Source organism: Urocitellus parryii, chromosome 1, assembly GCF_045843805.1.
Source record: "Urocitellus parryii isolate mUroPar1 chromosome 1, mUroPar1.hap1, whole genome shotgun sequence".
Classification (NCBI taxonomy): domain Eukaryota; kingdom Metazoa; phylum Chordata; class Mammalia; order Rodentia; family Sciuridae; genus Urocitellus; species Urocitellus parryii.
Window position 1 is genome coordinate 279,676,288 of NC_135531.1, and position 24,348 is coordinate 279,700,635.

The following is a 24,348-nucleotide window of genomic DNA, read 5'->3' on the forward strand; positions in this document are numbered from 1 at the left end:
TAGGTTTCCATCAGCCCAGAAACCAGTGCTAAATCACTTTGTCGCAAGTCAAAAGCACTGGAATTCACGTGTGACGTGTTTTGCCATTTTATTTCCAGGGAGAATGAGAATAGAGTTCAGCCCCACACAGAGGCTTCTGGGAGTGCCGTCTTTTAGTTTGTTAAAGGAAGCCAACTGATGTAGTGTGCTCTGCTCAAGGAGAAAAAGAAATCTGTGGGCAGGATGATAGTTCTGCCTCCAACGGACACTGCTTGTCCACTCTGGCCCCCTGGTTGATATCGCCTGTGCCCTGTCCTCAACTGCAGGGACTTGCATTTATTTCTCCTTTAGGAATGCACCTGGGCACTGGCCACTCTTAAAGAGGGACAGAGTCTTTCCTGAAATACAATTGGACCATTTCGGCAATAATAGGTCTCACTCATTTGGAACAAACAGGGTACAGCTTTGGTGGGGGCTGGGCAGTCCAGAGTGATGACATGGGAGAGGAAGGGGTAAACAGGGCCACAGCACCTGGGATGAGACCAGAGGCCAGGAGTCCACAGGGCCTCCTGAGAAGCCCACGACTGTTGCAAAGCCCCTCAGCAGCTGCAGAACTGAGTGGGCCTGTGCCCCCATCTTTCTCCCTGCACCAGGCTCTGCCCATGAGTTGCCAGGTGGGGAGAAGGACAGTCTGGATGTGGTGACCAAGGCCATGGTGCCTGTGTGCAGGACACACGTTCACATACCAGGTGACCAGTGTGGGTCAGCTCAGGGACCTCCACACCTTGCTAGGACCCTTCAGTCCATGCATGTGGTCTCTTCCTTCAGCTCCCTTATTTATGACCCGACTCTCCGTAATGTGATGCTAGTCTATAACATTTATGCTTCTCACCTCTAGACCTGGCACTAGGATCTGGACGGTGGGGAAGGTTGAAAACCTCCACGGTTCCTGGTTCATGTGCCCTGTTGATTTGGGTGGGCAGGAGCCCCTCTGCCAGTCAGTCAGGCGCCAGGTGAGCTTGGGCCTTCACTTAGTCTTGACCCTGCTCATCGGTGGAGGGGCTCCCCTTCTGTGTGCAGGTTGGTACCGACCATCAAGTGTAACGGTCGAATCTCGTCCATGGCAGACAATCATCTCAGTCATCTGAAATCTAGTGACAGTCTGGTTTCCTGGTGACTACTGGACTCTGTGTGCTCCTTGTCCCTCATCAGGGCCCCGATGTGTAGACACAGACCAGCTCCTTCTGGGTGTCCAGGTGCCCCAGACTTCAGACTCCTCCTCTGTAAACCGGGGCACCGGAGGCTGTCTGAATCCTCCGATTCCACAGAGGATGCCCCGTTCCTGCCGCGCTGGAGTTTGAGGTCAGTGTCCAGAGCGCCCCGTCCGAGGCCCCCTGTGCACTCTGCGGGCTGTAGATGGTCCTGTGGGCTCATCTCACCGGCCTGCAGGCACCGTGTTTCTAAAGGAGCACAGATCACTTGAGAGCCTCCGAGTTCCTCCATCCCAGTGTGATGGATTCAACAACGTGGAAAGGAGAGGATGGGGCGCTACCTACGCAGCGTAGATGAGAACTCAGCAGCTGTCTGTTGAGCAGATGAGCAGTCGAACAGTGCCTGTTAGGTTGACTCACACTGAGGCTGGAGGCTTGCGATGCTGGGTGCTGAGTGGGACCCGCCTTCCACAGGACCCTCTGCCCAGTACCTGTGCCCTCCCCACTGCCCAAGTGATGAGAAGCCTGCAAAGAGCTCTGGAAGCAGAGTTTTGGGTTAGAAATCAAATATGTGAGCGCTGACCTCAACAGGAGCAGCCAGGGCTTGCCTACAGCAGCCCACCTCACCCGTGCGCTCAGGTGGGAATGGCCATCCCCTCAGTCCTCTCTGCGTCTGTCACCTTTGTGTTCCTGCCCTTCTCACCATCAGCAGGATACCTGGTCCTCAGGCCCCGTCTGTGGCCAAAGCTTGGTCCCTGCTCACCAGCTCTCTTGCCTGATGGCAGAGGGGTTGCTCTCCGGGCTCAGCAGGCCAGGCGTCGTGGTCATGCCCTGGGCTTGGCCTGGCCCCTGTTTTGAGCCACGCCTCCTCTCCCCACAGAAGGACCACGTCTGTACAGGTTGCACGTACGCGGTGGGTGATTTTAACCCCATTTCACTTAAACTCTAGACTCCTTCATGTGAGGGCCCAGGCTCCTCCCCAGTATGAGAGCCGGCCGGTCCAGGGTCAGGACTTGCGTGTCCCCGCCGCAGCCCCAGGTTTATCTTCAGGAACACGGCCGGCCGGCTTTCTGGGGCTTACCTCCGTTTCTCCTGGACCAGAGCCCACCTCTCATTGTTGTGCCCTTTCCCGGGCCTTGGAGGGGACTGGTTCAGAGAGTTCTGTTTCTTTACTTCCTAACAAGATAAGGTCTATTCGAATAAAAATCGAAAAGCAAAGCAAGAAAAATAAAAGCCAGAGCCCGGCTCAGCGGCGAGTGGGCTTGTCACGTATTAATTTTTCATGGCTGTGGAGAGTTGTACATACATAATCACTTGATTGCAGTGGGAGTTGGGGAGCTCCTACGGTGTCATTTGCATAAATCTTGTTAAGTCAATGGCAGTTAATGAAGTACAAATGAGCCTGGAGAAGGTGACATGCAGACCGTGGGTGGCAGATGGGAGGTCTGTTTGGGGACGGCAGCTGTGTGCTCGCCTTTCTTTCTTTCTCTTTAGCATTTTTTAATCTCTATATTTGAGTACAGACACACAGCCGTGGGCCTTGGCCTCTTCCCCTTCTGCATGCTGCTGGCCAGAGCCCCAGGCCTCTCCTGCCGCTGGTGTGCCTGCTGCGAACAGAGGCCCCGGGCCCACCTTGTGCTCGGTAGCGCGCAGAGCAGATCTGAATGTCTAAAACGAATCAGTTTATCTTGTCATGCTTATGCAGTTGAAAGTGTGTTTGGGTTGGTGGGGACAAACAAAAAACCCTTCTCACTAGGTCTTTGGAGGCAGGGTTTTGTCTCAGGAGGTCTCAACAAGCACTGTCTTCGCTCGGTATGTTCCATTTCCACCTGGGCCCTCTGGCCACAGGGGATTGGCAGTGCGAGGGGTTTAGTGAGCACTGAGAAATGCAGGGGTGGGGATCTCACCAGATAAGTCGGCTGAGCCGAGGCCCTTGGTCAGCACGGGGCCCAGCCTCTCTAGCTTTGGTCAGCATCCTGGCTGTGGGATCTCTCGAGGCTTAGGTGCTCAGAGATTCTGGGCAAAATAGTACCACTTTCGGAAGTCTCCTGCTGGTTTGCACCTTTGCTTGGTGTTTTGAGAGGAATCTAGGTCTCCATCACATGGAGGAAATGTAGGCAGAGAGGTGTGTGAGCCCCAGCGGCCCTGCTGGGATGTGCTGCTGTACCTGAGCTACAAGAGCCGCCTGCTCCGCAGATCCCACCAGGTGGTCCAGCCAAGGTGGTTTCCCAGCTATCGGGGGTCACTGTGTCCTGCTGGAGACCTTGGACCAGACTTGCTTGCTTTTGCAATGCTAAGGGGTAAACCAAAGGAGCATGGTGTCTTCATGAAGCTTCTTTCAAGTCTCAATTTGGACCTTGCACCTGATGTCAGGCCACCTTTAGAGAGGAGAGTCAGAGGTAGGAGCACAGTTTCTCACAGTGGTAAGGCCGCGGGGAAGCCCTGCCCAGGGTGGCAGCGGGAGGGCCGCCTGGCTGGGGCGCTCTCCACATCTGGCGCCGGGCCGTGAACGTCTCCCAGCCCTGCATGGTTTTGATTGTCGACTGTCAGAGAAAGGAGCCTCGGGAGTTCTTCCCCTTGGGCAGCTCACCTGTGTTGTCTGGTACCTGGGCCAACACTAGGGCTGTGTTGTGTGGCGTGGGAAGAATAAAGACAACCCAGTGACGCCTCGAGGACATTCCTGAAAGTCCAGCATGGGGCAGCGTGTGGGCCTGTGTGCTGCTCACCGAGAAAACAAAGCCCCAAGACAGAACTGGAAGAGGAGCAGGCCAGGCAGCTCTCCTCCAGGAGCACGCAGAGGGTGAACTTGGCAGAGCCACCTCCCTGCAGCCTCTGCAGGGCGGGGCAATGCTGGCTGGTGTTGATGGAGCAGGACATAGCGGGGACAAGGGGAGCAAGAATGCCACGTGCACTCTTCATTTGGGCTGGCAAGAGTGCCACGTGCACCACTCAGGAAATGGGTTCTGCCCAGACGTCGGGGTCCCCACCAGCCCCTAGGAACAGGTGATTCGCTGACCCGGCCCCGGTGCCCTGAAAGCTCACTTACCTCACTTGGGTGAATGACTCCCCAAGAGCCTCCCATTCAGCCTGGGTCACAACAGTCTTGGCCCAATGAAGATCATGAAATTGATGTGTCACATGGGCATGTCACAAGATTTTACTCCCACTCCTCAAATATCTCAATGCCACTGACCAGACAGGCCCAGGTATCTGGCTGCTCACCTAGGAATCCACAGTCATCTGTCTTGGAATGAACAGGGCACACCCTCCGCTGGTCCCCGGCTGTTTGGGCAGCGCAGGTGGGTGGCAACATGGTTTACGCAGAATGCTTAATGAGACCACTTTTACCAAAGTGAGGAATCCATCATTTAAACATAAACCTTCAAAGCAATTTGAAAACTGTGCTTCCCTTGGCCACCAGGGCTCCATGAGGGCAATATGCTGAGCTGCTTTGTCCACCATAGACCGCAGCACAAAAAGCATGTTCTCTTCAGGACCCGGAGTTAATGTTAGAGCCCGTGTACTTGGGGTGTTCAGGACCTAAGAGCTGGGTAATGTCTAGGGGTTCATGGTAGCAAAATCGTGTTCTTTTCCTTGAAAGTTCAGCGGGGATGGTGAAACTGGACTCCTTATGAGCCCAGAAATAGGCAAGAAAGGAAAAACTCACCCAGAAGCAGGAGAGTTTCTACAAATAGCTAATGTTGACCCCTAGCACCACAACTGAATATTCATAGTGATACATTAATAAGGTGTGCATTTCTGGAATGCTCTCTTCAGACTCGATCAATCTGTAATGAGCCTGTGCTCATCCTTGTTTTGATGTGGGTTCTCTTCTGGGCCCGAGAGGACAGTAGATGTCTGTGGCCTGGCTGGCTCAGGCGTGCCGGGAAGACCCAGCCCGAGGGCTCTCACCCCGGGGGCTGATGCCCAAGGGAGCTGTGTCTGCAGAATCCAGGGACCAGCAGTCCCAGTGGAGGGCGGGCAGAGAAGCCAAGGTGGGCAGTCCTGCTGGCCCTGGAAGTGAAGGGGGCAGGGGCGGGGGGACTGGAAGGCCAGCTGTCGGGTTGCCCAGGGCACTGGCTGCCCACAAGTTCCTGATTTCCCTGCCTTCGTGGTGGAGTGTCCTGCAGTTTCCCACAGAGTAGTCATGGGGATGTGGGACTGGTGACCGCCCAGAACCCATTCCAGCTCCTGCAGGGAGGGTGCCCGAGCCAGGTCCCTGAGGACGGGCCAGCATGTCCTTGCCTCTCAGAGTGGCCTGGCCCCTGTGATGCGCCCTTGCTCTGTCGTCACAGCAAGTAACGGGGATCATTACCTGTCAGCGCATTACCAGTACCAGAGCTTGTTGACCCCACGTAAGTGCCCGACTGCCCCAGGCTCTGCCCTGTCTACGCCTGTGAGGCGCCATGGTGCCCATGTTGTAGATGCGGAAAGTGAGGCTCCGCAATGCTGTCACTTGCAGAGGTTGCCTGGGCTGCCGTCCTAAAGTTCCACCGACTGGGTGACTCCGGCACAAAGTTCCCTCCGCCGTCCTGGAGGCTGGCAGTCCAGGGTCCAGGCACAGGCAGGGCTAGTCCCCAGAGGGCCCTCTCTCCGTGGCTCGGCGTAGCCTCCTTCCTGCGTGTGCACTCCTGGCATCTTGTCCTCTTCTCACAGGGACATCTGGCCCGTTAGGTTAGGGCCCCACCCTTAGACCTCTTGAACTTACAAGCCTCCTCGAAGACCCTGCCTCCAGCTGCTGTCACCTTGGGGGCAAGGGCTGCCACCTGTGAACACGGTTCAGCACAACCCAGCTAACAGCAGAGCTGGGGCAGGAGCTCCCGAGTGTGACTGGGGGCCATCTGTAACCTGTTCTGTCTTAGACCGAGGCCACTCCACTCCCGTTGAGCGCGTCTGAGAGGGCAAAGGACCCACTGCAGGCAGTGGTGTGCGCTGCCTGCCTAGGAAGCACTTAGGACTCTTCAGACTCTGTGACAAGAGCATTTCCATCGAAACCCTCCTAGTGTGTGCCAAACTGCAGTCACGTGCCGCATGACATCATGGCGGGCAGCAGTGGTCTGCGCGTACAGTGGTGGTCCCAGAAGACTCTATTGCTCAGTGACATGGTTCACACCCTAGTGTAAGTGCCAAACTGCAATCACATGCCACGTGACATCATGGCGGGCAGCAGTGGTCCACATAAATGGTAGTGATTCCAGAAGTTCCCACCCTAGTGTAAGTATACTCAGTGAAGTTCCCACAACAAAAGTCACCTAGTGCTGTGTTTCTCAGGACATGTCCCTGTCATGAAGCAGCACATGATGTGTCTTAAGACCATTGACAGGCTCAATCCTGCGAGGCAATACATCCTACATGTTCTGTCTCATTTCTAGCATTTTATTCCTATTTAACAGAGACTTCTGTTAGCCTGGATTTGAAAAGAAGAGCAAAACCCCTTTCCCATGGGGACTGCTCCTCAGGACCAAGGGCAGCGGTCAGGTCTGTAGCTGGGGATGTCCAGGAAAATACATGGTAATGAGTAGGCGCCCACAATTCTTGTGTTTGTCTTGAATATTGCTTCCCTCCTGGCCTTCCAGAACAGTCTGTGCAGCAAGTGCCTATGGTAATGGCTCTGGTGCCTTGTGTTCTTAATCTAAGGTGATGCCCAAGTACCTACCTCCTTACAAAGGGAGCCCACGCGTGACGGGCTGAGAGTCCAGGTCTGCCTTCACTTCTGGATGTTTTGCCCGGTGCTGTAAGTTGTTTTGCGAGTACAGAGGCAGAGCAGGCTTCTCCCGGGCTAGCTTTTGCTCCTGGTGAATGGATCTGGACACCCACTGAACACCAGTTCTGTAGGAAAAATCACATTGGCTTTTGAAACTTCATGTCCATTTGGAAATCACCACCGTGGGACCCCTGGGGCACCTGGGGTGGCTCCCCGACAGCATCTCGCCACACTGTGTTCTGAGACTGTGCCCCGACTGGGGTCCCGGCCTGCTGTGGCCCACTCTCAAGGTTCTGTTTGTTTTGTTTTGGCAGCACTAGGGATTGAACCCAGAAGCTCTCCTCCTGAGCCCCACCCCATCCCTTTTCTTTTTTATTTTCGGGATCCTCCTGCCTCAGCTGCCGAGTCACTGGGATTGCAGGTGTGCACCACCCTGCCTGGCTCACACACCCTCTTGACTGGTCTTTCTGTGGCTGACTCCACGGCCTTTTGCTCCAGAAGTTCCACAGGAGGGGACAGGGGGCATAATGTGGCACAGGCCCAAGCTGCAGGGGCTGTCTGGTATGGACCCAGTGAGGTTTGGGGGCTTCAGTTAAGTGCCAGTGTCTGTGGGCCCCAAGGCTGACCAGCAGTCGGGGTGGAGTTTCGAGAGGTTGCATTTCCACATTCCCAGGTGTGCCGAAGCTGCTGGGCTGGGGCCACACTTTGCGCCTCCCTGACCATACACCTGGGGTCACGGGGCCTCAGTCCTTTCCTCCTTGCACATGGTGGTTCCTGACCTGGGTACGACTTCTGGCGCCTCTGACCAGTGCTTGTCAGGCTCTGCCTGTCCTGGAGGCCCACGTGGAACACTTTTGCTCCAGAAAGACGTGGGCAGTGGTGTCTTCTCTGCTCCCTCCTCGGAGGCCTTGTGGAGCCTGGAGTCTTCCACTTCCTGTTGCTGAGAAACCTCATCCAGGTGCTTCCCCCAGGGCAGGCTCAGGAGGGGTGGTAGGGAGGGAGGCTGTGGCCGTGAAGGATAGTTAGAATAGGTTCATAGTGTGAGACCATTTTCCTTCCCCCAAATGAATTCTGTGTTCCTAGAAAAGAATGTTATACTAGAGAAGTTTCACTTTTTCTTAAGTTATACTTTAAAAAAAATATAATTTAAAATTCATTAAGTTTGACTCTTTCATGTGTTTAAGATACTATACATTTCACCAAGTGTATTCACTTTTTTTTTTAGTCTTTGAAATGACCCACAATGGTCTCAGAAAGCCAGTTTCTTCTAAAACTACTCTACTTCTCATTGTTCCTGTGCAAGACATCCCATCTAAATAAATGTCTTTATGTTCTAATTTTACTCAGCTTTTTTTTTAACCATCAAATGCACCAATTTTAGAAATGCCAGACTGTTTTTATAATTGCCAAAGTTGTACCCCACTACTCCATGAAACCCAGCCTTTGTTTTTTTTTTTTTTTCCTCCTAATTGTCACTTGCACCCATTGATTTACTTTTTTTTTTTTTTTTTTTTTTTTTAGTTGGATACAATACCTTTATTTTTTTTTTTTTGGTCGTTCATAACATTACATAGTTCTTAATACATCATATTACATGGTTTGATTCAAGTGGATTATGAACTCCCGCTTTTACCCCGTATACAAATTGCTGTATCACATCAGTTACCCTTCCATTGATTGACATATTGCCTTTCTAGTGTCTGATGTATTCTGCTGTCTGTCCTATTGTCTACTATCCCCCCTCCCCTCCCCTCCCCTCCCCTCCCCTTTTCTCTCTCTACCCCTTCTACTGTAAATCATGTCTTCCATTTGTATTCTCTTGACTTACCCCTCCTTACCTCTTATATGACATTTTGTATAACCCTGAGGATCGCCTTCCATTTCCATGCAATTTCCCTTCTCACTCCCTTTCCCTCCCACCTCTCATCCCTGTTTACTGTAAATATTCTTCTCAAGCTCTTCGTCCCTACCCTGTCCTTGTTTACACCCCTTATATCAAAGGAGTCATTTGGTATTTGTTTTTTAAAGATTGACTAGCTTCACTTAGCATAATCTGCTCTAATGCCATCCATTTCCCTCCAAATTCTATAATTTTGTCATTTTTTAATGCAGAGTAATACTCCATAGTGTATAAATGCCACATTTTTTTTATCCATTCATCTATTGAAGGGCATCTAGGCTGGTTCCACAGTCTTGCTATCGTGAATTGAGCTGCTATGAACATCGATGTAGCAGTGTCCCTGTAGCATGCTCTTGTTAGGGCTTTAGGGAATAGACCGAGAAGGGGAATAGCTGGGTCAAATGGTGGTTCCATTCCCAGCTTTCCGAGAAATCTCCATACTGCTTTCCAAATTGGCTGCACCAATTTGCAGTCCCACCAGCAATGAACAAGAGTGCCCTTTTCCCCGAATCCTCTCCAGCACTTATTGTTGTTTGACTTCCTAATGGCTGCCAGTCTTACTGGAGTGAGATGGTATCTTAGGGTAGTTTTGATTTGCATTTCTCTGACTGCTAGCGATGGTGAGCATTTTTTCATGTACTTGTTGATTGATTGTATGTCCTCCTCTGAGAAGTGTCTGTTCAGGTCCTTGGCCCATTTATTGATTGGAAACCCAGCCTTTGTGCTGGTAACACGTGATAAAAACAAGAGTGTTCATTGTCCAGAGGTCATTCTGTAGCGGAAGTGCTTCTGTTGTTTTGGAAACACATGAGACTTGTTTGTACAAATAGGTGGATACCGCCCGCGCTGCACAGGTACTGCTTGAGACGTCTGTAGAGAGTGGTGGCATCTCCCCTCGGGCTCATATATAATGGAACGGAAACTAAACAGTGAGAAATCACTCTGTACCAGGGTTTACCATTAACCAAATGATAAATCCCAACTCTTTAAAAAAAATTAGGAGAAGCAGAACATTAAAAGTGTCCACCATGAGGACTGAAAACTGGCCTGGCCTTCTATCTAGGAGGGTAACCTAGCAGTGTGTTTTTGGAAAGGAGATGAAAATGTGCTTCACTTTGTCCAGTTATCTCTTGTAGAATGTATACCAAGAAAATAATTCACTAGGATAAAAAGACCTTAGCTGTAAAAAAGAAAAAAAAAAAAAAAGTTCATAACAGAGTTGTTTATAAATGTCAATGACAGGAGGTAGGGACCTCGGGGCCGGGGGCGGGGGGTGGAGTTGGTGATGGCCAGGTAGACAGCACCGGGACGCATGCTGCTAATGAGTGAAGGTGAAGACAGACTGTGGGTGAGTAGCACACGAAGGAACGCGGAGTGCACTCGGCTTCCGGCTGGATGCACAGGAGCAAGAGCAGTCCGGGGGCGGATGGGGACCCTGGGAAGTGTCAGCTTAGACCCAAAGAAGTTGCAAACACAGTACAGAGTCCCTATGTACCTTTTACCCAACTGCCTCCAAAGTGAACATATTTACACAACCCTCATACAGTGATCAAAAATCAGGAAATTAACCAAGTGCAGTGGGCAGCCTGTCACCCCACAGCTCAGGAAGCTGAAGCAGGAGGATGGCAACTTAGCAAGATCCTGTCTCACAGTAAAATAGGACTGGGAATGTAACTCAGTGCAGAGGCCCAAAGTTTGAGGGAGAAGGGCCTAGGCGGCCAGGACGAGAGGCCGTGAGGTCGGGCAGGGCCAGAAGGAAGGAGCGCGGAGGTGGTCTTCTGATGAAGTCGACTTCCAGCTTGACGGAAGTGCTTGTGGACATAAGGGGGGCCTATCGACAGACACTTCTGTACCCATGCTCCTGAGCAGGGACCCAGTAGAAAACCTAGAACAGACGCGTGGGCAGAGGAGCCACCAATCAATGACAGTGAGGAGACGAGGAAGGAGGAGATCCCACGGACCACAGAAAGGACAAGCCAGACTCCCACTGACTCTCAGCTCTGGGGCCCTTCTCTCCGGAACAGTCTGTTTCCGTCACCTTTGGCAGTCACCCTGCTGCTTGCTTGCTGCTCTGTGTCCCGTTCTTCAGTTCTTTGCTGAATGGACACACGTTCAATACCTGGTATCAAAAAAGAAAAGAAAACAAAGGATGTGCGTATTCACCGAGTGCTGGTAACAGATTCGGGTCTGTCTGTCCTTCCTCCTTTTCACTGAGACCCCATCCAGGTCCCCCATTCTGTTTAATTGCTGTGTGCTCTGGTCACCTGCACTCCGACCGTCCCTCAGGCTCCCTGACTTCCTGTGTCCTTGACACTGTGTCCGGAATGTGGCTCCGTGGCCTGGGGACTGCCTTGGCCTGGATGGTGGGGGTTTCTGCAGGAGCGAGGAGCACCCCGCCCTTTGCAGTGGCCTGGCAGGAGGAGGTGCGCTCCCCCGGCCCAGCCTGTTTCCGTGACTTCCCACTTTGGGCATTTGGAGAAGGCGAGGTCTGCAGGCTTCCTCCCTGGAAAGGGGCGGTTTTTTCCCTTCGAGGAGGATCATTGGGGAAAATTGGAACACCCTGCTGATGCTCTGTAAGTCAGTTTTCATGCTGTAAATTGTATTCAGTGGAAGACTTTTTTTAAATGATCATAAAATGCCCCGGCTGCCCTGTGTGTGCACACGTGTTTGCTTTGGTGGCAGAGAGCTTCTCTCCTTCCCGTCACAGGGAACCTCAGGGTGGTTGGGGCACGTGAACCAGGGTAGGTATTGATGGGGTTGCAAAAGCCCTCTCCCATGGTCATGCACACAACCCAAGTGTGTCCGTGGCCTAATTGCCTGGTACTCTGTGCCCTGCCTGTCTCTGATCTGTCCACTCACCAGAGGACCTTTAGTCGAGCTCTGGTTGGGCCTTCCTGCAGTGGAGAGAGGCTGGGCCTGAAAGGAGGCCCTCGGGAGGCCCAGGTGAGGAGCAACTAGGAGTGCTGGGGAGTAGGTGGCCTCCCAGGTCCATTTGAAGGTCAGGGGGACCAGAGGGCCCTGGCAGGTGAGCACTTGGTGGGCCCTCAGCAGAGCCCTCTGTTTCCTTCTATTGAATGTGTCACGGTGTCTGTCAGGCAGCAGATCTGCCTTCACGCTGCTGTAGCTCAGGGTCACGCTGCACCAAGGTCAAGCAGGTGTCCTGAGGTGCCCTGGGCAGCCTGTTCTGCCCCATCATTGGTGCATAAAATTGAACATTCTCAGGATTTTGCAGATTTTTCTTCAGTAGTTTGTCTCAGAGAATAAAGACTATATCTATGTATACACGCATTTATGTACACGCATCCGTGTGACACGTTAACTACCCTAACACATGCTATGATTATAGCACATACCTTACCACATAGAGGTTTCTTTTCTGTGGTCTTCCCACTTCTGGCCAAATAACTAAATGTCTGCTCTGCCTGCATTGGAATTGCCGTGTCTCACCACACAAGCAGCCATTTTTAAGGCTAGAAGGGTCCTCACTTTGCATGTAGGGAAATGGAGGCCCAGGAAGGACAGATGCCTACCCCAGCTCCTCATGAGGTGGTGGGTTGGAGCCCACCCTAGCAGAGGCATATTCCTGGTCTCTGCCCCCACAAGCTCAGACACCACCGTTGTCATTCTTTGTGCGCTGTTTTAAAAAAATCCCAGTATTAGTGTTTCAAACTAGATATTCTGGTTGTATTGCATCTGGCAGGTTTTCTCTAAGTTGAATCCCCTTGAGCGTCATAGGTTTGAGGAAAGGAATAAATAAAAAGTGCTGGATTTTTAAACACTTGTTGTGGTCCTTACCGGGGAGCGCAGCCACTCTGTGTGTGCACACATCTCCAGTGGGCTCACAGGTCCCCGGCAGTGAGCCAGGGACGGCATTATTTACATCATATGGGTGAGGAAGCTGAGGCTCGCCCTACACGACATTGTAAAGCCAGAAAAATCCAAACCCAGGTCTGGTATTTCTCAAACTCATGGTCTTCTCATTGAGTGGCCCTGTCTACCACTGAGCCACCGTGCAGCGAATCAGTGACATGAAAAATTCAACATCAGCCAGGCCTGGGACAGCTGCAGGAACATTTTCTACCTAGCGCCAGGGTGGAGGGGTCTTCGGTAGGTGGCCTCCGTGTTCTGGAGTCCAGCTAGACCTACAAAACCTCATCCCCACTGCAAAAGTCCTCCCAGGGTGTCCAGGGGCAGTTGTTTGTCATTGGAGTAGCTGGAGTTCACTGTGGTTTTAATTAGTTGATTACTGGTTCTTTAAAATGTACTGTACTCACTGTGGGTCTTGCAAATTGGTAACTGGTAGCTACCAGTATAATTAAATATTTCAGAGCACTTGGCTACAGTAGCATTGAACTGTGAAGAAATAATGTTGTATAGCCAATCAAAAAGAGATACTTGTAAACTCATTTACAGCGTCAGTGTGTGTTAGGACCATCACAGAGATGCTTATTGCAGGAGAAATTAAAGATACAATTTTGTGCTAAGAGGCAATATAGAAATTAGTTCCTGAATTACTTGTTAATTGATTTGGCAATTCCCTCGGGTCTGCGTGCTCCTTTTCCACCCGTTTTGTGGTTGCGTTCAGTTAACAGTGACTATTCCCAGAACAATAAAAATATTTTTCTCACTTAGATTAGATATGCCCTTACTTCAGACGGCCCGCGTTCATATTTGCAGCCCCCCAAATCCCTGCCTTAAGTGCCGCCGTGTTCCTCCGGGTGTATTCTCGCCTTATGCACTCCCATCGAGGGAGAGGGCACGGGGGTCGAGGCATCTCTGCAGAAGGAAAACAGGTTTTCACGCCTCACGTTTACAGTACTCTCCTGGACTCCCCCTCCCCCGTGGAAAGCCTCTTTTTTATCAACAGAAGAGGAGATTCCATTGACTTTATTTATGGAAGACTTTTTTTATTGCTTGCAATTCAGCAAGAATAACTATATATAAGACCATTGGTGGGGAAGTGCAGATCACTGCTGGAAATGATACCTGAGGAAATGTTTACCCACCTTGAGACTGAGAGTGGGTAAAAGATGTGCAAGGTTCTGTGCTGCTCAGAGGAACTGCTGGGACCTGGCTTTCTCTCCAGGAATTAATGCTGTCCTTGTGGGGATGGGGGATGGCTGGAGTTCATACACACTGGTGTGGGGGGACAGAGTGCTCATGGTTTCAGCCTTCTGAAGACAGAACCACTGCCCTTGGGACAGCTGCTAACCTGATGAACTTGACTTTGTTTGCTGTACCTGTGGCCCAAAAGGCAACATAGAAGACTGTGAAAAATATCATTCGCTAATTCTAGGCCAGTCTGTTAATTGTTTTCTGTTGCTCTCCCCACCATCACTTACATATAAATATCATTATGCCTTTGCTTAATTAATTAGGCAGTTGACATGCTCTTCCCCCAGTGTTTACTTTTTAAAATATATGACAGAAAATATGTGCATTTAGCACTTTCTTTTAAAAAGTATAAAGCTGTGGCAAGAATTAATGCTTGATGATTTTTACACAATTACTCTCGTACTTACCAAGTAGATATGTTTGCGTTATAAATGTTCACAACACTGGACTATTTTGGTAATTGCTAGATTTTTACTTCATTATCCAATCTGTATCAGACACAGCTTTTGTGATTGTAATGCTTGATAAAAACAAGAGTGTGTTCGTTGTCACAAAGTTATTTTGTAGGAAAATGGTCTGTGTTGCTTTAAACATACACATATACACATAAATATACGTACACAAATATATACACACACAGATATAAATATATCGTTATGTGGGTCTGTATATACAATAAAATGAATCTTAACTCTGAAAGCCACCTTGGCCGTAGCCGATCGCAGGGGCAGAAGCAGCCTCTGCACTCTGCCGCCCTGCACCAGGCCCTGGGTGAGACTCCTGCTGGGGGCAGGCTGTGCTGGGAGGAGTGGCAGCCCGGGGCGCTCCAGAGAGCTAAGCTGCCCTGAGGGCTTGCTGACACTGTCCTCACAGGGCCCCTGTTGCGCAGCCTCCACCATCCAGGGGTGCCCCCAGTGGCAGGGGTGTGATGACCTGTCTCCCTCCAGTGCCACCAACCCGGTCCACTTTGAGTTTCCAGGTGACATGGGCAGTGGCTCCTGGTTGGAGAATTCAGCAGCAGGTCCCATCCTGGCTGCTTCGGGAACCAGGGGGGCTGCAGACCCTGGGCTGCTGCGGCCTGCACATCTCCTCAAACTGCAAAGAAGAAACACGTTTGCTTTCAAGATTGAAGGACACAGCCGCGGATGCTGGCGTTTGCCAGTGGGCCTGACCTTTACCTTCTGCTCCCTGAACACGTCTTTTGTTTGAATATTATTCCTGGCATGCGTGGTAAATTACTGGCCGTCTTCCTCCGGGTGTCAGGTGACTTTGGTTCTCCTCCAAGGCCCACCTCAGGTGCCTGTGCTGTGGTTTGGGGGCTTTGACCTGAGCGTTTAAACCAGAGGACACTTGGGCCACCCATAACTGAGGGCTTTGGAGCGGATGCAGGGCTGCTAGGGAGCTCCAAGGTGATGAACAGTCCTGCCTGATATTCTCCTGATATTTCTGCACTTTAATGACTATTTCTACTAATACTTGGACTAATAATTTTTAATGGTTCACATTGAGTAGGTGACATTTTGATACATTAATGAGCCTTATCAATGACTTCTAAAAGTTCTTTCATGTGCCAGGATACTTGGCTGCTGGGCCCCCGCAGGAACTGGGGAGGGTGTGGCCGTGCTCCTCCCTCTGAGCCCCCTCAGCACAGTGAGTCACGGTGTCACCGAGAGAGCAGCATCCATCTCGTCACACCAGAGGGGCCGGATCACACTTGGAAGGTTCATCCTGGGTTCCCTTCAAAACGGTTCTCCTCTGCAGAAAGTTCTGTCGAGATGTAGAGAAGCGGATGCCTCGCAGACAGAGGGTGCTTTCGGGATGGATGGACCCCACTGGACACTGAGGGCCAGCGGACAGTGCTGGGACACGTAGGAGAGGGAAGGCTGCTGGCTAAACAGGCTGGCACTGTGCGGCAAGCAGGTTGGCAGCTTTTCTGCTGGCAGCGAGAAGCTCCCGGGGACCGAGGCCTGCCCAGGCCACCGTGGGTCCTGAGACGGGCACATGATACACGTTGCATCTTCTGGAATTTTGACAGGCATCCCAAAGAAACATTCGCTTGCAGAGCGACCCTGAATTGTGTTCTGCTCAGTGTTTTCTGGTTGTCGTGGGGGTTCTGGGAAACAGTAGCCATTCTCGGGCATGGGAATGATGGAAGAAGAAGTACTTTGAAAACAGTAAAGCACTCGTCCAGGCTGGGCCTCTGTGCCAGGCCCAGCTGCCCCGGTGTGTCAGCCCCTGGAATGGATGTGTCATGAGGTCAGGGGCTTATTGTTATTAATCCTTTTGGCCAGTAATGTGTCCCACACCCCTGGAACAGTTTCCAGTAAATACTTACTTAACAAATGAAGACTCAGTTTTCACAGTGTCTTTTGAGCGATAATGGTAAACTCCCCACTTGACAGAGGAGCGGATGCTCAGAGAAGTTTCGCCATTGGCTCATTGTCACACAGCCTGGAATGGTGATGCTGATGTGCTCTCCAGGAGGCTGCCCAGGAGTTGCAGAGAGGGCTGAGAAGGTCAAGGGAGGAATCACTGGGTGGGGTCTGTTGATGTACTGATGGACCTTTGAAGTTGAAAGCTGAAGGACAGTCCAGGGTAGAGATGGCACACATTGTCCTAAGAACAGCAGATCAGGGAGAAAATTCTGGAAACCTCTGCACACCTGGGTGGCACATTACTCAAGTGTCATTGGTGTTCCTGTTCCACACAAAGATAGCGGGTGTCTTGCAGGACTCATGGGCCCTTTACTGTGTCGATACAGGGGACCGCCCAGAGAGGATAGAGCATATTAGACAGATCTCTTAGACACTGTTTTTCCAAAGTTCTGATGCTCCTTTTGGAGAACAGGTATTGTCTTGAGCTGTGGTTTTGTGGCCTGGCAGAAGGGCTGATGGGGGACCAGTTCCTGTTGTGTTCCTGTGTTTCCCACTCATGTGCTGGGGACAGGGGTGTAGGGAGGGGGTGCCATGGCTTTCTCTGTCACCAGAGTCCACAGGTGGGAGCAGAGCCTGAGGCTTTTCTGCGGGACCTGGAAGACCTTGACCTTTTGTCTGCTCTGTGAGGGACAGTACTGGCTATTTGCCACCTTGATTTCCAAAGCCAGAGGGGCTTCAGAATAGAGATCCTGTGACATATTAACCAAATTTCAAGTGATGGGGCCGAGACCTTGTGAGAAGGAAACAGTGCCACACTGGACATCCGTGGTGATGGTGGCCAAAGGCCCACTTGGTTGCTGGTGGAGGGGGGGTGGTCATAGCATCCGGGGTGAGGCCAGGTTGGTGGTTTCCCTGCATCTCTGGGAGAACAGTCACTGACTTTGTTATGTTTTGTGAGGACCTTTGTTTCAATGATGATAAATACTCTGTAGTTCCTCGGGCGACATGGATCAGCGTCTCTTTCTCTGTGGGGAATTCTCTGTGCTGATGATGGCGTGGTCTGTCAGTGTGATGGAGGGGTAGGTGGTCACTCGGGGCAGTGTGATGGTTAGAGCAGGTGGACAGGCTCTCTGGCCCCGAGGACTTGGCAGTGCAGTGGGTGTCTAGAGGAGGGCTGGGGAGAGCCGGAGACGCGCCCTTCAGTGGAGAGGTGGCCTCCCTGCAGGGATCAGAGAGTGGCCTGAAGCTCTTGCTGTGGCCATTCCTGGGTGGGGGAGGAGGAGCTCCAGGAAATGAGCAGTTTAGGGGGACGTGCATCTGGACTGAACCACAGGAAGGAAGGTGTGGGGCCTGGGTTAGGACAGCAGGGCGAAGGCTTGCTTGCTACACGCCGTCGTCTTATCGTGGGTCTGGGCAAGGCAGTGCTTAGATAGTACTGACTTAGAGTGCTGTGTGTCCCCAGAAACCCATCATCTGGGCTAAGAATACCACAAATCAAAGTGTGTTGACCCCCAGCCTGGGCTGCATCCTGGCTCAGCCCCGGGCCCACAGTGGAGCCTGCGTCCCTGCCCTTGTGATCTTGGTCTGCCTGGGAGCTGGGTATGGCCGCTGCCCGCATCCCAGGGAGGATGGGACCTCTCGCTCTAGCCAGGCAGAGGTCCAGATTCAGAACTCAAAGTATGGCTTCCACTGATGGTGGATTGCTTTTACACCATCCAAAGTCAAAATTCCTAGGTGGAGCCAGCATGGGTTGGGTGATGGGGCAGCAGCTGTGGAGGCGCACAGAGGGCTGGGCCAGGAGGACCGGGCTCTGCGGGCTGTCTTGGGGACAGCAGGTGGACTGGACTGGAGCCACCATGTGGGTGCCGTGGTGGGGGGGTAGGCCTGTAGAGTCAATCAGTCGTGTTGAAAGGCCAGTTAGATGCCGGCCAGGCTGCCTTTTTCTCTGCACGCCAGTCATCTCCGTAAAGGGAGCCCGCTGCCAGGTGCCAGCCAGCATTGCCCTTGGTCCCTCAGAGCCAGCCCCCAGAGTTTCTGAGTGCAAATGCCAAGTGTTCAGTTCCATTCTTTCAGAACTCTTACTTCACTCAACATCGATGGCTCAGAATCCCACTGATAAAGCACGTCCTTTCCTCAGGTGGAAACTGTTGTGTGTGCAGAGTGCTTTGTGGGAGACCTTGGGGCTCCTGTGCTCAGAACCCGTCTCTGGAGGGAAGTGATGTCCGAAGGCTGGGCAGAGCATCTCGTGTTTCCAGGAGGGTCCAGGCGGGTTGCTGACCCCAGTCACCTGTCAGCACAGCGTTCATTCCAGGTGCCCCCACTTGTACCTTTCAACTGGCCGGCATAGAGCAGGTTCCCAGGGAAGGTGAGCAGCAGATGCAGAGATCCCCCTGAAGCTCCAGACAGCGCCCACTGTCACCATCCCAACCCCACAGGTTGCCTGGCAGTTCACGTTGGGTCACATGTTCTGTGTTTGGACAAATGCGAGGTGACTGCATCCACTGCAGCAACTGTGTGGCACAGTTGAAGTCATGCAGGTAGGAGCCCCGTCAGCATGGTGGTTTCTGTTCGTTAGCATGCTCTTAAGGTCCTCACAGGTCCTTGCCCTGGTTACAGAGTTCCTTTCTTTTCCTTTTTGCTCTGAATGATGCTCTCGTGCAGGATGCTCCACAGGGTTCATCCACTCTCCCGTGGAAGAACGTTTTGGGTTCCTCTAGATTTTGACAGTTGTGATTAAAATTGCTATGAATGTTTGTGTGTAGGTCTTTATGCATACCTAAACTTGTAACTCAGTCCTGTAAATACCTAGGGACACTGTTACTAGATTGCAAGGTAAGAATTTTAGTTTTGTGAGAAACTGCCGACTGTGGTCCAGGGTGGCCGTGCCACTCTGCATTCCCACCGGTGGCCTGGGAGTTCCTGAGGCTCCATGTCCTTGCCAGCGTTTGATGATGTCAGGGTTCAACTGCAGCCATGCCATGGTACACAGCAGAATTTCCCTGTTGTAATTTGAGTCCCTGGGGCACGCAGTGCTGAGCATCTCTCGAATGCTTTGCCCTCTGTGTGTTTGCCTTGGTGCCGTTTCTGTTCAGATCTGCTTACTGTGTGATTCGGCTGTTCATTTATCGTGGGTTTCAAGAGTGCTGTTCTGGGTGATGTCCTTCATCAGACGTGGCTTCCGAGCATCTTGGCTCCCACTCCATGGCCTCTGATCTCGTGGTCACTCTTCACTCCTGGTGACTTTCCTCTGTCAGGGTCCACCATGTTTATTGACGTGATGCTTGGTTTTGATCTTGGATGAGTTTGACTTTGCCTGTGATGTGTCATTAGCGTTTTCTCTGCAGTTTAGATGGATTCATTTCAGCCATTTCTATACTGTTGAAAAGCCTTTGGAGTAAAGATGTCCCCGACACTTTTGAAGCACTTGTTGCTCAGGAGCTCAGTGCGGGTGACACATTTTGCGGAGGCATTCTAAACTTAATTCTGATTTGAGAAGGTTTTGGGAGTGTGTGGCGTTCTCGTGAACAGTCATCCTCTGGCCATAGTGCTCCACTGTGGGGCTCTGCAGGGTTCATCTGCGTCACACAGAGCTGGGAGGCCCAAGCAGGACAGCTTTATAAACTCAGAGTAGGTAACACACGTGTGTTGTACAAAATTAGGAACATGCCCAGGGACAGCAGGAGAGCTGTAGGTCACCCCCCGTCATTACCTCACGGTGCCCACTCCCCGTGTTCCAGAGCCAGTTCCCTGTCCCACTCCCTGAGGCCTTGATGTGCCCACCTGTGTTCCTGGGGGCCTCCGGCCATGCTGGCCTCCTCAGCACTTCCTGCCCTCCCCCTGATGGTCCCCTGTGCTCTGGTTTCCGTGAGGGAAGGAGTGTGGCTGCAGGAACATCAGTAGATATCTTCAAATGAGCAAGCAGAACAACAGTGAATCTTTAAACACTTGGAAAACAGGGCCACTTGGTGCAGGTACACTAGTTACTCACCTCTGCACACCTGTGTGCACACGGGTCGTAGAAACTAGAGTTCTACAGAACAGTACCAGGGGCACTGCACTCAGGTCACCTCCCCTCTCTTCTGCTTGTGGAAGGTGCTGGTCGCAGCCCACCGCAGTGAAGGTGTCCCTTGGCAGGACTCTCAGTTTTTGAAAGCCCCCCGTAGGAACACTGGCTCTGCGACTGCATTTACACGTTAGCTCTCATTCCAGGGGAGCCATCTCCAAGGTAGGTCAGCCCTACGGTGGCTTCCTGTCCCCCAGGTTGGGACAGTGTACCCTGCGCTCTGAGTCGGATCACCGTGTTCACAAGTGCAGAGGTGTGTGGGTCCTGGGCCCATTTCCTTATGTCCTTCCATTTAGGAAGATGACAGCAGGTCAGCACCGCAGTCTGCCTTGCAGGCAGCTTCCAGCCTCTCCCCTCCTGCCTCGCCCTGGGCTGCGGAGTGAGTAGCCTTGCTGAGCACACCCTGCTGCTGAGTGCCAGGAGGGCAGACGCTCTCTCTCTCTGTGGCCTAACCCATAATTACAACCCTTAGCTCACATATTCAGGCTTGCCTTGAGAAAATATTTTATCTGGAATGTCAATTTTTTTGGCACCTTTCACTGGAGCTCGCCTTCATTTTCGCCAATTATTCATTTAGCAGATATTATGAAGGAGGTCCCTGCGAGAGGATAGGAAAATGCCATTTGAATAAAAGGTCACCTAAGAAGAGAGGGCCTGAAATCAGACAGGCAGTTAGAGAAGAGGCAGCCGCCAAGGGAGCCTGGCTTTCCAAGGAGCTGTGTAGGATCCCGAGGCTCCGCTGCAGGTGCCGAGGACACAGCGGCCTCTAGGCCCACCTGACCATAAGGAGCAAACACAGCAGCCCCGTTCTGGAAGGACTCGGAATCATTTACGTCATATCACAGGGCATTTGGTAGTGCCCGCTGGGTTCTCCCGCACCTAGCCTAGACTCCTCAATGGCTCCCACTGCCCACACAAAAGTATCCCTAGCCCTTGACAGCAATAGGAGGCTCCTCCACCCCATCTAAGCTCCTCCACCCCATCTAAGCTCCTCCTCTCTGGTCCCAGCCTCTCCATGACATTTCCCAGTTTCCAGAAACATGGTAAGTCTGATACCTTCTGCCAAGAGTGCCCTTGGCTCCTAGGGCTCTCCTGCCTTCGCCCACCTCTCAGGATACTGCTCACGGAACCCCTCTGCTTGGAGACCTTCCGTGTGCACCCAGGCATCCAACGTCCTGGCCTCCTCTTTGCACAGTCGTCTGAGCACTCGTCTTTGCTAAGTCATGAACTTTTTCCAGGCAGAGGGGACCCACATCTGGCTCCCCCCAGGGACAGTGGCATTCTGGAGAACCCTGGATCCTTTGACAGCTAGCCCTATGCTGGGTGGGCCTGGCGAAATGAGATCACATCTCCGTTGCAGAAAGTCTGCATTACCTTCGACATTGTTAATGTGGTTTGCTAATCAGTGTGTGTAGAAGATCAAGGTGGCAAGTAATGGCTTTGATGCTGCTTCTCAGTGGAATGACGGAGGCAGCTGAGAGCAGCCAGCCCGTGGCTAGAGAGGCTTGGGCTGTCACCGGGATTATTAATACGTTGTAAAGACATTTTGGGGATTCCGCCATATTTTGTATGGTTGCCAACAAAATGTTGACAGTTGTATTGTGGTTAATAAATTCATTTAGATTTATAAGCATTGTTTACAGAACCTGTTCTCCTGCTGAAGCTCCAGCAGCATCTGTTCCTTCTTACTAATTAACTGCTAATTACGAATGAGCTTTGTGTGTTTGTCAGTATAACTGGCTCATGCATTTTGTAAGGAACATTAACAAATTGATTTACATAGCGGCAAAGCAATCAAAAGAGTAAACTGAACAGCAAGCATCTAAAGCCCTTCAGCCGGGTTTTGAATGAAGCAAACTTTTGGTGCTATAAATACTGTCGTAAATTTCCCTTTACCTTAACTTCGTGGTGAAGGTGCAGCGGCGAAGCAACAGGGGGGGTAATAGAGGGAGGAGGGCTCTGCACCAGGCCATCTGGGCACTGGTGACATGGCCACAGTCCTCCAGGGACTCAGTAGAGGAGACTCAGTCCCTGGGCGTGCACTGGGTTCCCCATGGATGTGCTGTTTTCTTTGGGGGAAGAGAAGTAAATATTTTTGAAAGAGATGGTTACAGTAGTGGCAGGCATTGCTCTGACTCTCATTGAGATGCTGGACTACATCTTAACGCCAGCGTTAACGGTCCCATCAGTGTGCTGCAGGTCCCTGGCCAGAAATGTGAAATCTGGGCTCTGTCACAATTGCTCCTCCCCTTGGGCTCTCAGATTCAAACTTTGCTAGTTTGCCTCATGCTCTGAAGTGTGAGCTTTTAAAGTGAACCAGCCGGGCAATTCTAAAATTTGGGGGTTCACTCTTCCTCCCTTCTCAAGACTTTGCAGGGAGACGTGGAGGCAGCCCCTAGATTCCTGTGATCCAGGCCTCTTTGCATCCTGCAGCAGCATCAAGCCCCCAGGGTGTTTTCTAAAGCTGCCCCCAGCCAGAGTGAAGGGACAGATGAACGTTCGCTGGGACTGGAGAGCCGTGCTGCACGCTAATGTTCCTGGTTCCTCTCAGGTCCCCAGGGTGCAGGTGAACAGCTGCAGGTCACCAGGTGGCCAATAGCCCAGGGGCTGGGAATGGCACAGGCCCAGTATGATTACTGAGGTTGCATTAAGCAAAGTACTGCTGCGGTCACTGAGGTGCTTGGCCCTGCCTCCAGGGGTCGAGGTAACAGCCTTGGCAGGCCGACCAGCACCAGCACCCAGAGAGAGCTCCCAGGCGCAAAGCCTGAGCTCTGGGACAGGACCCTGTCTCCCAGCTGTGAGCCCTGGCAGGCTCCCGATCTCAGGGCTTCAATTAATGCCTCTGTGGGATAAGGATGATCGTCCACCCAGCTCTCCAGGGTCAGTAAAACCCTCTGTCTGGCAGGTGGCACATAATAACAGCTCAGTAAACAGCAGCTCCGGTCAGCCCCGTCCCTGTATTCACATGGACGTGACTACCCGTAAACACTCTGCTTGACTTTGCTGGATCACAGCGATTACATTTGGGAGGCACATGTCCTTTCTCGACGATACGTTGATTACTCTTAATTCCAGATAAATGCAAAAAATTAAGCACACATAAAAGAGGGAATACAGGCATAAATAAGATGTTCGCAGAGAATGTCAGTTGTTGTACAAGCTGTAATGTTTGTTTAACACATTTAATTGGCAGCTGAGCCATCTGAAGAACGTAATTAATTGTACTATCGGTGGAAATCCGGCTGGCTCGGTGAATTTTTTTCATTCAAAAAATTTTGTCTAAAGCCAAGAAAGCATCACTTGCTCTCACCCTTGGTGTAGTGGGAGAAAGAGTAGGAGCCACGTTTTCTGATGTATTCATTCTTCCTGGAAAGATTTCCCAGGAGTAAGGGTTCATAAAATCCAGTGAATTCAAAATAATTTGCTCCAAAACTTTATGAAATGATAAATACAAACCTTTCCGCCAGCCTTGCTGAGCATGCATGTGTTGGCCACAGTCACTAGATCCAGAAAGAAACTGATGTGAAAGAGATGCTGTCCACCTGCCAGGCTCCTCAGCAGTCCAGGGCTCTGTGGGCAACAGGAAGTGCCCGCCAGGTGCAGGAAGGGGGCACTCATACCGTCTCCAGAAACGTCCGCCACCCCCACAGCCTGGTGTCTTCTGTACGTGGCTCCCTCATGGAGCTGATGGTCGAGGACGTCTTGAACATGACATGACGTAGACTTGGGCACAGCGTTCTGGGTCTTTGGCAACAAGCCAGTTTCTAAGACTCTCTTCTGGTTTAAATTTTGCCCCTCTGGAATTTTAGTTTGGAGCCATCTAACCACTTAAAGCCATTCTTTGAGAATGTGGGATGTATTCAGTAGAGAAACTGCAGAAATAGGTGTTCAGCGCTTGAGCCAGGTTGCATATCTAATGTGAAGAGGTCTAGATCTCAGAAGACACACCCACGTCACGTCTGCCTCCAGGGACCGAGTCTACATGGAGTTGGAAGAATCTT

General features: G+C 51.6%; 1 protein-coding gene across 9 annotated transcripts in view; it reads left to right on the forward strand.

Moving 5' to 3' along the window:
- Window positions 1-24,348, forward strand: part of Agap1 (ArfGAP with GTPase domain, ankyrin repeat and PH domain 1) — a 476,885-nt gene that overhangs the window by 234,771 nt on the left and 217,766 nt on the right. The window lies entirely within an intron of this gene.